Source organism: Dipodomys merriami, unplaced genomic scaffold (genome assembly GCF_024711535.1).
Source record: "Dipodomys merriami isolate MVZ:Mamm:240054 unplaced genomic scaffold, mDipMer1.0.p SCAF_3, whole genome shotgun sequence".
NCBI lineage: Eukaryota > Metazoa > Chordata > Mammalia > Rodentia > Heteromyidae > Dipodomys > Dipodomys merriami.
Window position 1 is genome coordinate 116,544,316 of NW_027204492.1, and position 14,664 is coordinate 116,558,979.

General features: G+C 41.5%; 1 protein-coding gene across 4 annotated transcripts in view; it reads left to right on the plus strand.

The window, feature by feature from the left end:
- Positions 1-14,664, plus strand: part of Mid1 (midline 1) — a 300,223-nt gene that overhangs the window by 162,277 nt on the left and 123,282 nt on the right. For 2 of the 4 annotated variants that reach the window (XM_070040903.1, XM_070040908.1), the window contains exon 1: positions 1,691-1,989. The exons of the other annotated variants lie outside the window; for them this stretch is intronic. The gene's annotated coding sequence lies outside the window, so the exon portion shown is untranslated. Of the gene's footprint in view, positions 1-1,690; positions 1,990-14,664 lie in introns of those variants that run through there. 4 annotated transcript variants of the gene reach the window in all.

The window sequence follows — 14,664 nt, forward strand, 5'->3', positions numbered from 1 at the left end:
GGGGCTGAGGCACGTCTATGGCAGGGAGAGGTGTGCTCTTTTGAGTGAATCAGTCTTTGGACAGGAGGCCACGAGGGCCCTAGTGACTCGCAGGTTCTCTGACAAACCTACATAGTCAGAAATCTTTCAAGAAAGGGAGTGAGGATTCACATTTTAAACCATCTTTCCAGAAATGTCACTGCCTATTCATGTTTGAGAATCTCTCAAAGTATGGTTTTGCTACATTTAGACTGTCTGGAGACATAAGTAATCATCACAAACGGGGACATGCTCATGGGCATCTCGTTGGCAAAGTCGACTGCAGGGAGCAGCCCCACCATAGGGAAACATCTGTCCCCAAATGCCAGTAGTGCCGTGGTTCAGAAAATCTGTTGTAGGCTATGTCTTCTGAAGAAAGTCCAAGAATTGGATTGAAGCCAGCTTATTTCACTATAGCGGCCCAGAGACTGCTCAGATAAGGAACTGTAATGGGGTCACGGACCTTCGAATGTGGATATGGTTAGGATGGCCAGATTTTCATTGAACTAGTAGCAGTATTGCTCATGCAATACTGGTTCGTGGAGACAATACTCAGAAGCTACTGACCAGCAGCTTGCTAAATTGTTTCTTTTCTTCTAATAATACAAAAATTAAAAGTATTCATTAGATTATCCTTCCAAAATTGTAGTCATTTCCTTAGGAAGATAGATAGATAGATAGATAGATAGATAGATAGATAGATAGATAGATAGATAGATAGATAGATAGATAGATAGATGTATATATATTATTGGTTTTACATGAAGCTGTCTTTGCTTAGCTTGTACTTTCTGGAAATCCAAGAGGTAGATTTATATCAAAATCGTATCATCTAAGAGTTGAAAAGAGTCTTTCTGTAGAGTTAAGAAAGAAGACTTTGGAAATTCTTCTTGAGTCTGGGTTGAGGTTTCCAAGAAGCCAGGTAGTTGACCTGTCATCCTGCTCAGATGATGTCTAGCTTGCCCAAGTTAGTGATTAAGCTAAGCAAATCACTCGTATGTAAGGCAATTCATTCTGAAGAGTGGATGCCCTTATGTTTAACTTTTTTTTTCCTTCACAAAAATCAGTGTTTGTTGTTCTCAGGAGAATTTTTTTTAAAATCAGAATTGCTATCTTGGGTCCTCAGTGATGAGATTCTTATTCATTTGCTTCCCTTCAAAATATTTGTGTGTACATAGCCCATTAAAATTTGCTTTGTTTTCTAAACTGGATATACAGTTTATGAGAAGATCAGTTGTGTAACAGCCTTCTTGAGTGCTTGTTTCTGTTAAAGAATTTAACTTCTTCCCCAGCTGTGAAAGTTGGTATCTAATGGAAGATACTCTTAAAAAAAAATTTCCTTATGTCTTAAGCGTTGAACTTTCCTGGCTGAAAGGATTCAAACACCTTCCAAGCACTTGGATGCTTTTACATAGCTCTTCAAAATGCAAGGATGTAGGCCCCAAGCTAGGCTCCTTGAGCTCAGAGCAGACAGCGCTGCAAGATAAGAATAGAACTCATCCTTTTACTTTGGGAGCTCAGGGCACTGTTTTCCAGCTGCTTCCAGTCATTTGACTCCAGATAGCTGTCCTAATCCAGGCGGAGGCAGGGTCTCTGGCTCCCAGGACCACCCCCTGCTCCTGATTGGCCAGATTCCTCCATGGCTGGAGCCCGCCGCCTACGACGTCCCTGAGAACTGATTTGAAATAAGAGCCCCGGCTGTCCTGGCTTCCCTGCACCCGACTTTTCATAGGCTGGCAAAGGAAAGGTTGAGAAACTTGACATTGTCTCGGGGCAGAGTGCGTGTAGCAACAGATCAAAGAAAAAGAGGACGAGAAAACGTGCTCTTGGCTGCCTGTGGATTCCGCCGGTTGCTTTTGTCTCGCGGGCTTCTGTTGGCTTTGGTGTCTCGCCCCTCGGAAGACTCCGGCGGGCGCATTGATGCAGCTCACTCCCTGCCGGATGGGTCATGGAATTCTAAACATGAGTCAGGTAAGCCTGGCGGCTGTGCGGAGCCCCAAGGGTGGGTTCAGCGTGGGATCCCCGAGACCTGTTGTTACTCCTGGAGTCGGGGAGTGTGCGCACACGCAGGTACCTGCCTGGATCGCCTGAGCAGAGAGAGGGACAGCGTTTTCCTAAGGCGACACAGGAACCAAATTCCCTGAGCTCCCCAACGCTATTAGTCCTCACTAACCCACCCTCTCTTTTTGCTTCTTCATGGTGGGTGGTGATGGCAAGCAGTCGCTCTAGGGCTGAAAAGCGGTTTGAAGAATATGTAAATCCATCTCAGTTTTCAGCCTCCGGAATGTATTGTGCGGAATCTATCTCCAGTTCTTTAGCCTCTATGCTTTAGGGTAGAATGAAGACAAACGCTATGCGTATCTTAAAAAAAGAATGTGCAAGAGGATGGCCTCTCTCAGTTGGGCTTCCCTTTCTAAGGACTTAGTATCAGAGGAGAAGTTACCGGACCAAGTCCAGTAGAACAGCCATTGCCCCCAAAAGGCAGATTTTATTTTTGTTTTGTTTTGTCTTAACAGTTTGGAAGCGATTGCTTCTGGATGTAAGAAGACAGCCTTGAAGTAATGAGCGGAAGAAGGGTTTGGGGATTACTGAAATGAGTCTTTGAAAAAGAATTCTAAGCCAGCAGCTTCTTCCGCGGCTCTAGGGCATGATAATAAAATTCCTTATCAGCTCAGCAGGGGTTTATAGCTTTGCCATTAAGGGAGAAAAGAACAGGAAAAGGTGGATTAGGAAACCTAGAAAGGGTGTAATTTACAACTCAATCAAAGTTATGGAAGAACATGATGTCAATATTTAAATATCAGTATCAGTACTGGGCCAAGGAAGAGTGGACTGGGAGAAAGGGCCAGTTGTTGGGGAAGAGCGTACTGTGGGGACTAGGGATAGAAAGTTAGCATCTGCTTTACCACAGAAAAGGCTCTTGCTTTTTTCTTCTAAGTGGGCAAGGTATACTCCGTGGGTGTGCTCACTTGGGGGAAGTGAGCCCTTCGTTGAATAGCTGAGGCTAAGAGTTTCGGACTTTTCTGTTGCTTTCCAGTGGCTTTAGGAGCTGAAGCAGAGCCCCCACCTGACTGGTCAGGCGCAAAGACCCTCAGCCCTCTGGTTCCTTAACACTCCTAAGCAAGTTTCAGGAGTGCCAAAAAGCCTATGTCGTGCCCTGAGCTCTCAGTAAATTGCCTTCATCTTCCAAGACGCTGTGTGGGGTGGAAGCTGCTTTTATATTTCACAGTCCTACAGTCCAGCCACCTTCTTTCAATGTCCTGCAATCAGATGGGGTGGGAAAGAGGAGCAAGAAGGTCAGTAGAATGGACGAGAGAGAGAGAGAGAGAGAGAGAGAGAGAGGGGGGGGGCAGTAATATTTTTGTATTTTTGATAAAACTCTGAAGCCGGAACAAAGAAGTCATCCGATACTTGTGGAGCCACCTGTCCTCTCTCAGTGGCTCGATTTCCAGAATCCTCCTTCCCACACGGTTCCTCTGGGACAGTGGCTCTCCCTATGTGTGATGCCCTCGGAATGCCTTCCTGACTGTGCAATGCTCTTTCCCATGCATAGCTTCATGTGAAGTTGGAAACCAGCCAGGATTGAAGTTTTAAGGGCACAAAGTCCACATGTAGGAGCTCCTGATTTAAGAAGTGAACAACTTCTGAGTTCCACATGTATAGGGACATAGCAAACTTTCTTTGGGGCCTGCTGGGTACTTACTTGAGAAGAGGGCAGAGGGGAGGAGGGGACAGAAGAGAAGGAGAAAGGTCCATTGTTCATCAAAACAGCCCAGACAGCCCAAGATGATGGAGGGGAGAGGAGATGGTTCTATTATTGCATGGGTGAACCAGCCCCCCCCTCACCCAGCTTTGTTCTAGTTTCCCATTGAGGAAACCTGACTGCTACATCCAGGCAGGGCGAGTAGCACCCATCAGCCAATGTGTCGCCTCAGCCCCACAGCTCCCAGTGGCTCTGCAGGGTTAACTATCAAACCTGACCCATGTGTCATCAACTCAGCAACGAAATTCAGTCTTTTCCCTGGTGAGTGATCCATCCCTAGGGCTGTACCAACGCAACCCGCACAGACTCCTGCCACCCACTAGCCAGAAACTGCGGGGCCAGAAATTGCCAACAGAATCAGAAGGCTGCTTGGCTGGCTGTAAGTTTTTGAGAGGGTCACGCATTCTAGGTCGGCAGCAAAGGAATGAGGGAAGACAGAATTCTTTGAGGGTAAGGCCACGCGGCGTTAGGGTAAAAAAGAAAATGTAAACTTGACTTGCCTTTATCAGGAAGTAATTTGTTAAAATGTGCGCCAACCTTTCTCTGCACCCTGATTACAAATGAGAAACTTTCCCTAACCTTCCTCAAGGAATGTGATGTGTTCCTAGGCAAAAGGAAAGGCATGGCCACCTGTTCTAGAAGCCCAGCCAAAAACAACAGGTTTGCCTGTGCCATTCCCACAACTGCAAATATCCTCCCCCAGGAGCAAGCTACTCATTGTCCTTCTGTGGGCAAAAAACAAATACTTCATTCTCAAGCTAGAAAAAGGTATTCTCCAGACCAAAATGGCCTACCAGACATATTTCGTGTTTTTAACATTCTGACAGCTTTCGAAAATAGTCATAGGGAAGACACGGGGGGGGGGGGCTCTACTTCACTTTTAGCCACAGAGCGGGGACATTCTTGCAAGGCTAGAGGGCAGCGGCTAGAGGCTAGGATGCAGTGACTCAGCTTGATTGGCCCGTTTTGCATTCTTTCGATTGGAATTAACATGCCCAAGGACATCTGGCTTAATAATGAAAGTCTTCATAGTAATCTTTTCTCCAAGGATTAGAAAGTCCTTTGCAAACATAATCTATTTATTCTCTGCCACATCCAGCGGAGAGAATGAGGAGCAATTTCATCCCCATTGAACAAATGGTAAGGCGAAGGCAAAGAAAAGTTAAGTCTAAAGAGACAGGAAAGTTACAAGTCTGGGAATGAATATGGTATTCACCCACCCAGAAAGACTACCTGTGCAAGTTGAGGTTCTCAAAGGTTCTCAAAGGAGGAAAGCAACCGCTCCTTTTAGCATCCCTTTCCTTCCCATTTTGTACCCAGCATGTACTGTCCCACTGTGTGGTATGGTTTCCTTCACGTGAAAGTCCTGTTCTCATTTGTTTCCACAGTGAGATCACGCAGCTTTTAGGACATCTAATAGGAAGATAGTGTAACCGGAATTTTAAATATGCATCTGAAAAAAAAATGTTCCCTTTCAACAGATGTTTTAAGTTTTTGCACATGGCTTAGTGAGCTCAAGGTCTTCAACACATGTGAAAATGTTAATTTCTTGCCTGCTATCTCTTTCAGGAAATATTATCATTGTAGGACTTGCTGTTACTTTCAAGGTCCTTGTTGTTCTGAAGTACATTTTTGAGTTGGCTTTTTCTTGCCATTCCCCTGTGACTCTTGTTCCTACATTTGCCTGGTTGTAGACCGCATAGGCTGCAAGCAAATCCGTTAATTGGCAGTTGCATGTTATACGCAGACATTCCAGCAAGTTTTAAGTCTAAGTGTGTATATGGATGTCTTCTGGCTTTGATCCCTTGTGTGGTAAATAGACATCCAAGGTAGCTATGGCAACCTGGGCTGTGCTTTAGTGAAAGGGAGGGATTTGGTCACTGGACAAAGAATAATCTGTTCGGTTAGGAAAAGATGCGACTCAATCAGGATATCTTTAACCTACACAATTCAAAGACCCTCGTTGATCTATATCATTTGGATCCATCCTTCTGGATAAGCAAAATGAATTAATAGCTGACCACATCAGAGTATTTTGCAGATGTAATTTAAATTCTTTTAAGTCAAGTGGTTGCAACTCTCCGAAAGCAACTTATAAAATGCTAAGGGTGTCCAGCATATCATTCGGTATCATCAACATCCCTGCTGTGCTTAATAGGAGTGTTTTTATTTTTAGAACTTGGTGTGATTTTAAAAGTAGTACTAGGATCTACTTGTAGGTATGCATTGCACTTATCCACCTGTAGGGGTCAGACTTGAAGTTCCCATGATGGAAGTCTGGGCAATAGACCGCTGCAGGGGCCAGAGAGAATTACTATGCTTATTCAGAACAATTAGTTAGCAATTCTTTAATCTTGTGACCAAAACTGCTATAAAAATTGAGTCCATTCAAAGAAGAGACCCTAAATACACTGTGGTTGAAACCTGGGCAATCAAGCCAGGTCAAACAGGAATCTAAGCTCTATTTAGATACGGAACAGAAGATTCTGGCTTATTGTCAACTTTTATTTTACACCAAATTCATCTTTAGGGATTTAGAAGCATATTTACCTAGTTTTATGAACTGGCATATTTCTGGAGGTTTCTTTAAACAAAAGGATAATATTAGGCACCGGTCTGGATTCACAAAAACTTCTTTTCCCTCAGAGGAAAGTATTTATTGACATACAAAAGTTAGGATAGATAATGGCTTGCAGAAGAAATGTTAAGGAGCTCCAAAAAATTGAGGCACATATACAGAATGCTTACAGGGAACTTTCCACCCCAAACCCCCAACCCCTCAAAAATGATCTCCTTTGTGCTTTAAAAGAGAGGTTCTAATTAAAAAGGCCATACAGGAAAGACTTTAATATCTATTGTTTGTTTCTAAGTAGATCTTAAAGTTTTCATAGTCAACTGTTTCTGATGAGTACAATACCCAAACTTTCCATTTCTTATACCATCCATCACATATACTAGGTTCCTGCAGAATTCAAATATTTACTAGTTCACTCAATAAAGCTATACAATAAGTGATTATTATATGTCAAGAGACTTTTTGAATGCCCAGACATGATTTTGGTATGTTCCCTACTCTCAAAGAACTTTAATCTGGGTCAGTTTTTATTAGCTGATAGTACAATGAGGGTTAGTTATTACAGGAGAGATGGATGCTTGTTCAGGTTAGGAATCCATTTGAAAAGTGATGATACCCAAAACTATACTGAACCTGGAGGATGTACAAGATAATGTGTAATTGTTGAAACTTAATTGTTTTTATCCAGATATCCATTTGTAGAGTTATAAGCTTTCCTACTTAAGATGAATTGATCATCATTATTAAATGGTAGCTTAATGTATTTTTCTCAATAGAGAAAAAGAATTCATATTTCCAATCCATGAATACTTTATGCTGTTCTGTCTTTTATATAACATGCTTAAATTTTTATTTACTCAATTTAAAAATAAACAATTTAAATCCTTTCAAGTTTCCATTTATTTTAAACAGATAGGTAAAGTTGTACAATATTAATAGGGTACCATGTGATATTTTGATATATGGATACTTTGCATAATCAAGTTTAACACATGTATTTCCTCTAACAAGTATCATGTATTTATAACAAAAACATTCAAAAATCCTTTCTACAAGAGAGCATTGTGTGATATACACTACACAATCACTACAACTTCCAACTCATATCTAACTGCCAGTTAGTACCCATTCATCAGCCTTTTGTGTTCTGAGAGCTTGTTGTTTCAAATCATAACGTTTTCCATTGAGAAATAATGCCACTGTTGGGACAGGACAGTTCTAGAATACTACTTCAGAAAAACAGTCAATCTAATTAGTGGAAGCTCAAACTCAACGCTCTAGTGACACTGCTGGGCTATACAATGCAGAAATAGAAGAGGACAAAGAGTCATCATACTTCTGGTACCAGATCAGTTTGGGCAATATTTGTCAGTAACGTGCTTGAACATCTGCATTCACTGCGGTCTCTGTGAGTGGCAGCCAGAGAACACCAGGACCCAGTGAGAGGGAAAGATGGGGGGATGCTTGGACACTGTCTACTGAGCACTATCTCTTTAGATTAGAATAGATGGAAGGCAATAGCTGTAGTATGCTCTTACCCACATGAGCACCCGAGATGGTATTATATGTATTTCTAATCATTGGTCTGCCTATCATGAGACTGAGGTACTTTCATCTTAATTATCTTTGAATCCCCAGACCCAAGCACAGGGCCTGGGACACAATAAAGTTTATTAAATGCTGGATAGAAGACATGCACAGTACATTTTAGTAGGAAGGAGAAATGGAAAAATACTCTCTAAGGTTCAAGGGGCTATGAGAAAGAAAGGGCATTAGAAAGGTCAAAAAAAAAGCAGACTAATTCATCAGAACTAGAGAAAAAAAATAAAAGGAGTTGGAAATTGCTTAACTATTCAGTTGTGTAGTGGGCCAAGATCAGACCCAGAACATGGCTGGTAGCTTGATGGGGGCTGGAGAAATGCTTCTGAATGAGACCTGCCTTCCTTCAGCTCAAAGCCTAAGCCATGATAGACTCTGCTGCTTGGGCCCTTGGGGTCCAGCTTGATGTTTTGGGCCTAGGCCCATGTACAGTTGCTTTATTTTGTCAGGTGAGTGGCATGCCTGAGGTCATTGAGCAACTGTGAGGTTGTTTCTTGAAGACCAGAGTCATCCATCCATTCCACGCAGATGGCATGCACGTTTAACACAGGGAAATTCAACACATATGCTAGACCAAGCATTTTCACTGCTTCTAGGCGTGTCCAGCTGCGTAGTATGGTGAAAATGGTGAAATAGAAATCTTAGAGACACTCAATGGTTCATGGAGACAGCAGATGAATACATTTTCAGAGTATCCATGCTAAACTATATTACCTGTCACAGAGTGTTGCTTCAGCTGTACGTATTTTTGAGGTGATTTTCTGCAGTTATGAGTAAGGGAATTGTTTGTGGACAAGTGGAATTCATTGAATGCCCTGCTGAGTTAGGAATAGCTAGGTAAATGACCAGGTAAAGCAATATAAAGGTAGAAAGAACCACCAAATACTAAAATTTATAGATCTGTACAGAATAGAGTCTTCTAGAATAAATATATTAGGAATTCAGAAAAAAAATTTGCTAGTTAAGTTGGGCATGGTTGCACATGCCTGTAACTCTAGCACTCACCTGTAATCTAATCACACAGGAGGCAAAAGCGAGAATCCAGAGCTCAGAGCTAGCCTGCGCAACTTAGGGAAACCTTGTCTCAAAAACAATACTGGTTAAAATGTTATTATTCCTGGTTGAAGAAGGGTTTTTTGGACCCAGTCTTGCTATGTAGTCCAGGTTAGCCCTCAGCTCTAGGCATGCACCATCATACCTGACTTGTAGGTTTCAATTTTAGCACAAGAAACTCTTCACCCTCCATCTGGGACCAAGTTACCAAGCAGTTTGTATCTACAACTCACATCTTAGAGAATCCTCATTACATTTTAATTATGCCTGTATCACATGCCTTCTCTTAATTTGGATATTATGTGCTACAATTTAATGGGCTAATAGATTTGAAGAAAATTGGAATGTATCGATGACATAAGAAGTCCAAGCAGGAGAGACTGCATTACCTTTAGGAGATACTCTGGAAATGCACTAAATAGTCTTTTATTTGGATTTTGTCTTACTTTTGTGTATCTGTTCTATGCCCAACTTTTAGACCAGTATGAAGATGTCTGATAGTAAAAATGAGACTTGTGTTTATTTCTGAGACTCATGCCTATGATCCTAGCTACTCAGGCAACTGAGATCTAAGGATCAAAGTTTGAAGCCAGCCTGGGCAAGAAAGTTTACAAGACTCTTAGGTCCAATTTGCCACCAAAAAGCCAGAAGTAGAGCTGTGGCTGAAGTGGTAGAGCACAAGCAAATCCTAAGGTATGATGCTCATACTCTGTGTTTAAGCCCCAGTATCTGCACACAAGAAAAGAAAGAAAAAGGTTAGGGAGTGAAATGAATCATTTTTCACAAATGAATCATCTGTGCTTTGGGACCATAAGGCAGGATATGGAAGGAAGTAAAACGTCTGAGTTCTTATAGTCGGTGTGTGATGAGGGAAAGTAGAAGAGGAAAGCTGGCTATTTGATGAGTGATTCAGTTGAGATTCTTTGCCTAGGTCAATGCTTAAATTTTCGAGGAAATTGATGTTTTTATACTGCTTTTTGTATGGCTCTGAGTGAAAAACGAAAAAAATCACAATAATTAATTGAGAGGGACGTGACTTTCTAAGTAGATGATAGTAGACTATTAAACATGATAGTAGACTATGAAATAATGAATATTTATTGCTTCATGTTTCTCAGTGTTTGGCAGACACTTTGTGACTATTTCTCCCCTTCCCAGCATTTCAGCTGTCAGAATTGAATAGTTCCCATATAAACTACATTGTTTTGGTTTAACTAACAAAGAGTGAGAAGACAGGAATTGTTTGTGACAGCCCGAACATTGATAACAGAAGACATTAATGCCTGCAGACATAGCCTACATGGTAAAAATCTGGAAGCAAGAAATGCTTATTATGTTAGGCTAACGCGCTTTGACCTAGTTTTGCTTTTCTGCTTGGAAATTATGTCAGCATTCGTTACATCATCCCTAAGGATGAGCAATTTCACATTCTTGTTTATCTCAGGGTCCTATTATTCGTCTTATTGTATATTGAGTTCTGACCTGTGAGGAACCAAACTAATCCTAATTGACTTGCCTTCTCCTTTTGAGATGAGACTTCTGCCTGATAAAGAGAGAGGATTTTCTGTATTAACAAAACAATCTGAGGCACATCTTCAAAGGCATTCATCTCTCCTCGAACACAGCCACTGCCCCCTTGAAAGCTCCACCAGGCCATCCAGTTTTCTGTGGCCTGGAGTGAGCTGAGCAATCCTTTCTTTGTCTTGTGGGAATGGACTGGCGGCTCTGCCCAGCACTGCCATAGTTGAATAACAAGTACAACGAGGAGGTAGAAGAAACCTGTCTCATCCTGACATCTTTCAGTTTGCCCTTGCTTTTTTCATCCAGGACCAAGTGACTTCCCAGATTTTTCCCATTTAACATGTTCATTGAATACTTTTCCAAATGAATTGTTTCCTCAGTTGATTTCAAACACATTTTTTCCTGCCATTTAATACTTACTATCACTAAGGGAAAGAACCATTTAATTCTTTCATACATTTATGAATTCTAATCTTCAAAGAGGGAGAGTTCTTCTGGTGATCAACTTACATCAAATTTACAAGTATAATTTGCTACCAAAAGGCCTTGAACGGTTTCTGGTGCACATGGTTTGGCATTTCATATTAACAAATGCAATCAGACAAAAGCCCACAGGAATATATGTTTGCAGTTCCTCGGCAAAAAGAAAGAAAGAAAGAAAGAAAAATCTACCATTTGCTCTTGTTTTCTAATGAGGGCTTTGAAGGGGTAAGAATCCCTTTGTTGTTGGCTTGGTTAAGAATCCTCTGCCTGAATGCAGAAAACATAGGAAGGGAGTGGCCCCTTCAAAGCACTCCAGGCCCACTGGCTCTCAGTCAGGTAAATTGCTTATTAGCTTTGGACCATTTAAAGAAGCAGTATGAAAGTAATTGGGGATTGTCTCAATGTCATCCCAGGGGGCCTTTCAATACTGTTTGAAACAATCAACTCCAAGTATTTGTATTTTGTGTCTGATTCTTACGTTGTTTGTGTGTGTGCATGTGTGAGTGCGCATGCGTGTGTGTGCATGTATGTGTGCGTGTGTGTACGTGCGCGCGCACACACACACACACACATGCTTCAGTATTGGGGCTTGAACTCAGGGCCCAGATGCTATCCCTTAGATTTTTTGCTCAAGGCTAGCGCTACCACTTGAGCCACATCTCCACTTCTGGCTTTTTGCAGGTTCAAAAGTCTCATGGATTACAGCCAGATGCTAATTGAAATACAATTATCCTGAAGAAAAACTTCTTTAGACTATCTCCTGAATCCCCAGTTGGCTCATAACTCTTGCCACTCCTAAGCTTCCGGCAGTTATGAGATAGAGTATCCTGTTCCTATAGTGATAGCCATTTCTACAGTGTCTTTTTGGGATTGGTGAAGGCAATAAAATATATTTCCCTCCTTTTACACAAATAGGAACTTTCGATATACATTGTTTTGTACTCTGAATTTTTTCCAAATGTACCATATATCCTAGAGATCTTTCCATAACTGTACCAGAACATTCCTTTTTTAAAAAACAGCCACGAGCATTTCCATTGTGACAATGCACCACAATGGAGTTGACCCCTACCGTTCACATGGGTGGGGTCCCATTTTTTGCCTTTATAATAATGTGCACAAGACACCTCATGCTCATGACTGAGCTCCACCTGGATATGTCTTCGACAACCCTAGAAGAATTGTTGGGTGCCAGGGTGAATAGGGTTTCTAATTTTGATAAGTAAAATGGTCCAGCAGCATGTATGATAGCGTCCCCCAGAGCCTACCTGTTTGGGCGCATTGTCCAGCAGGGCTTGGAGGCAGGTGTCTAGAGCTTTGAACTAATTTTCTGAGGAATGTGGGGCATGTTTGCATGCAGTATAGGGTCATTTGCATCTGGTGCACCGCCTGCTATTGAGAATGGTTCTTGGTACACACTTAGCCAGTTTTTATAATGATTTAGCAGGGTGGTATATCTTGGTGACTGTGTACAGGTTAAGTTTCATAGTAATATAGCTAATTGCAAAGATCTGGCGTGAATAGAAGTTGAGCTGGTTCATAGCAAATGTTCATGTGAGATGCTACTTTTCTAGGCTGGTTTTTGCCCATTCCTCTTATTCTTCATTTTTTTTTTTTGCCAGTCCTGGGGCTTGAACTCAGGGTTTGGGTACTGTGTGTGGGCTTCTTTGTGCTATGCTCAAGGCTAATACTCTACCATTTGAGCCACAGCACCACTTCCAGCATTTTCTGAGTAGTTTATGGGAGATAAGAGTCTCACAGACTTTTATGTCTAGGCTGGCTCCGAATTGCCATCCTCCTGAGTAGCTAGGATTACAGACGTGCACCACTGGCCTGGGCTTCACTTTCTCTTCTTCTCGCCCCCCCCCCCCACCAGTCCTGGGTCTTGAAATCTGGGCTTGGGCACTATCCCTGCGCTCTTCAGCTCAAGGGGAGTGCTCTACTGCTTGAGCCACAGCTCCACGTTGGGCCACATCTGGTTTTCTAGTAGTTTATTGAAGATAAGAGTCTCACGGACTTTTCTGCCTGGGCTGGCTTTGAACTGTGATCCTCAGACCTCAGCCTCCTCAGTAGCTAGGATTGCAGGCTTGAGCCACCGGCACCCGGCTTCGCTTCTCTTCTTAATAAAAGAGAATGGGCTCTTCATGAGTTCCAGCCTTTGATTATTATCTTTACGAAAATACTAAAACATTAAGAAAAATTATCTCAACTTGGATACCAAATAAGAGTGTAACATTTATGAGACTGATTTTAATATTAGTGCACAATGGGGTAGCTCTATAATCAGCCTTTTAAAGACTAGGGATATAATGTTTGGTCAAGATCAACTAGAGAACAATGGCATGGGTCTAAATTTTCGATGTATGCTTATCCTATCAATAAGGAAAATGTGTTTAGAAATATGATATGCCTGTCATCCCTGCTACTCAATAGGCCGAGATCTGAGGGTCGTGGTTCAAAGCCAGCCCAGGCAGGAAAGCCCGTGAGACTTTCTCCAAATGAACCACCAGAAAACTGGAGCTCAAAGTGGTAGAGTGCTAGCCTTGTATGAAAGAGCTCAGGGACAGTGCCCAGGCCCTGAGTTTAATCCCTGTGACTGATAGAAAAGAAAAAAAGAAAAAAGAAATATGATACATATTTTATGAGTGATCCACCTAAATCATGTGTGATTGTCATCTCACCTCTACAGGTGTGTGTTAAGTAACTTGTCGAGTGGTACTTGTCAAGAATTGTGAGGATCTGACACTTTACAACATGTTCACTCTAACAATTTGTCTTGCCACTGCTCCTTGGATATTGGCAGAAGATATGAGACTTCTGCCAACAGAAAGGTCTGAGACAAAGAACTTTATTACTCACAGCGTGATCTTTCAGCAATTAGGTACTTTTACACTATGACATACTTCATATTTAAAACTATAATCAAATGATACCACATTCATGCACATTTATGTATTTATAACCTTTAAACTGAAAAATCAAATAAAAGGCAAGCAGAGTAGTGAGTACAAAAGCTAGCAATGGAAAAGAATGTTTTTAGAGGATTCTAAGAATATAATTCTGGTCACCTCACCATTGCATAGAGAACTGTTTCGATAATGTTATTTCTCAGGGTCCTGTTGCTACAGACATTTTTAATTTTTAAATTTTGAACTAATTATACATGGTTAGGGACTTGAATAAAAAGATAAATACAGGGGAAGGAGCCTCGCACCTTCAGCTTTCTTTGCACCCCTTCCCTAATCTCAGGAATCCAGTCATCTTTTAGCCACTTCTGTTCATTCATCCATATATATAGTATGTGTATGCATGTGTGTATACTTCTGTGTTTGTGTGTATATATGTGGTTGTGGGTGCATGCATAAATAGACAGACAGACAGACAGACAGACAGACAGACAGACAGACAGACAGACAGATAGATAGATAGATAGATAGATATGGAACTGGAGACTGATATGTGTGTATACATATTGGGAGTTGAGGATTGACACATGTGTATATATAATTATGTTTGTGTGTGTAGATATTTGGAGCTGAGGACTGAAACCATAGCCTTGCACATTTTAGGCAGGCTCTTTACTACCACAAGCTACCACACGATCAATTTGTATAATTTTATTTCAAGAATATTGTGTAAATGTATTTAAATA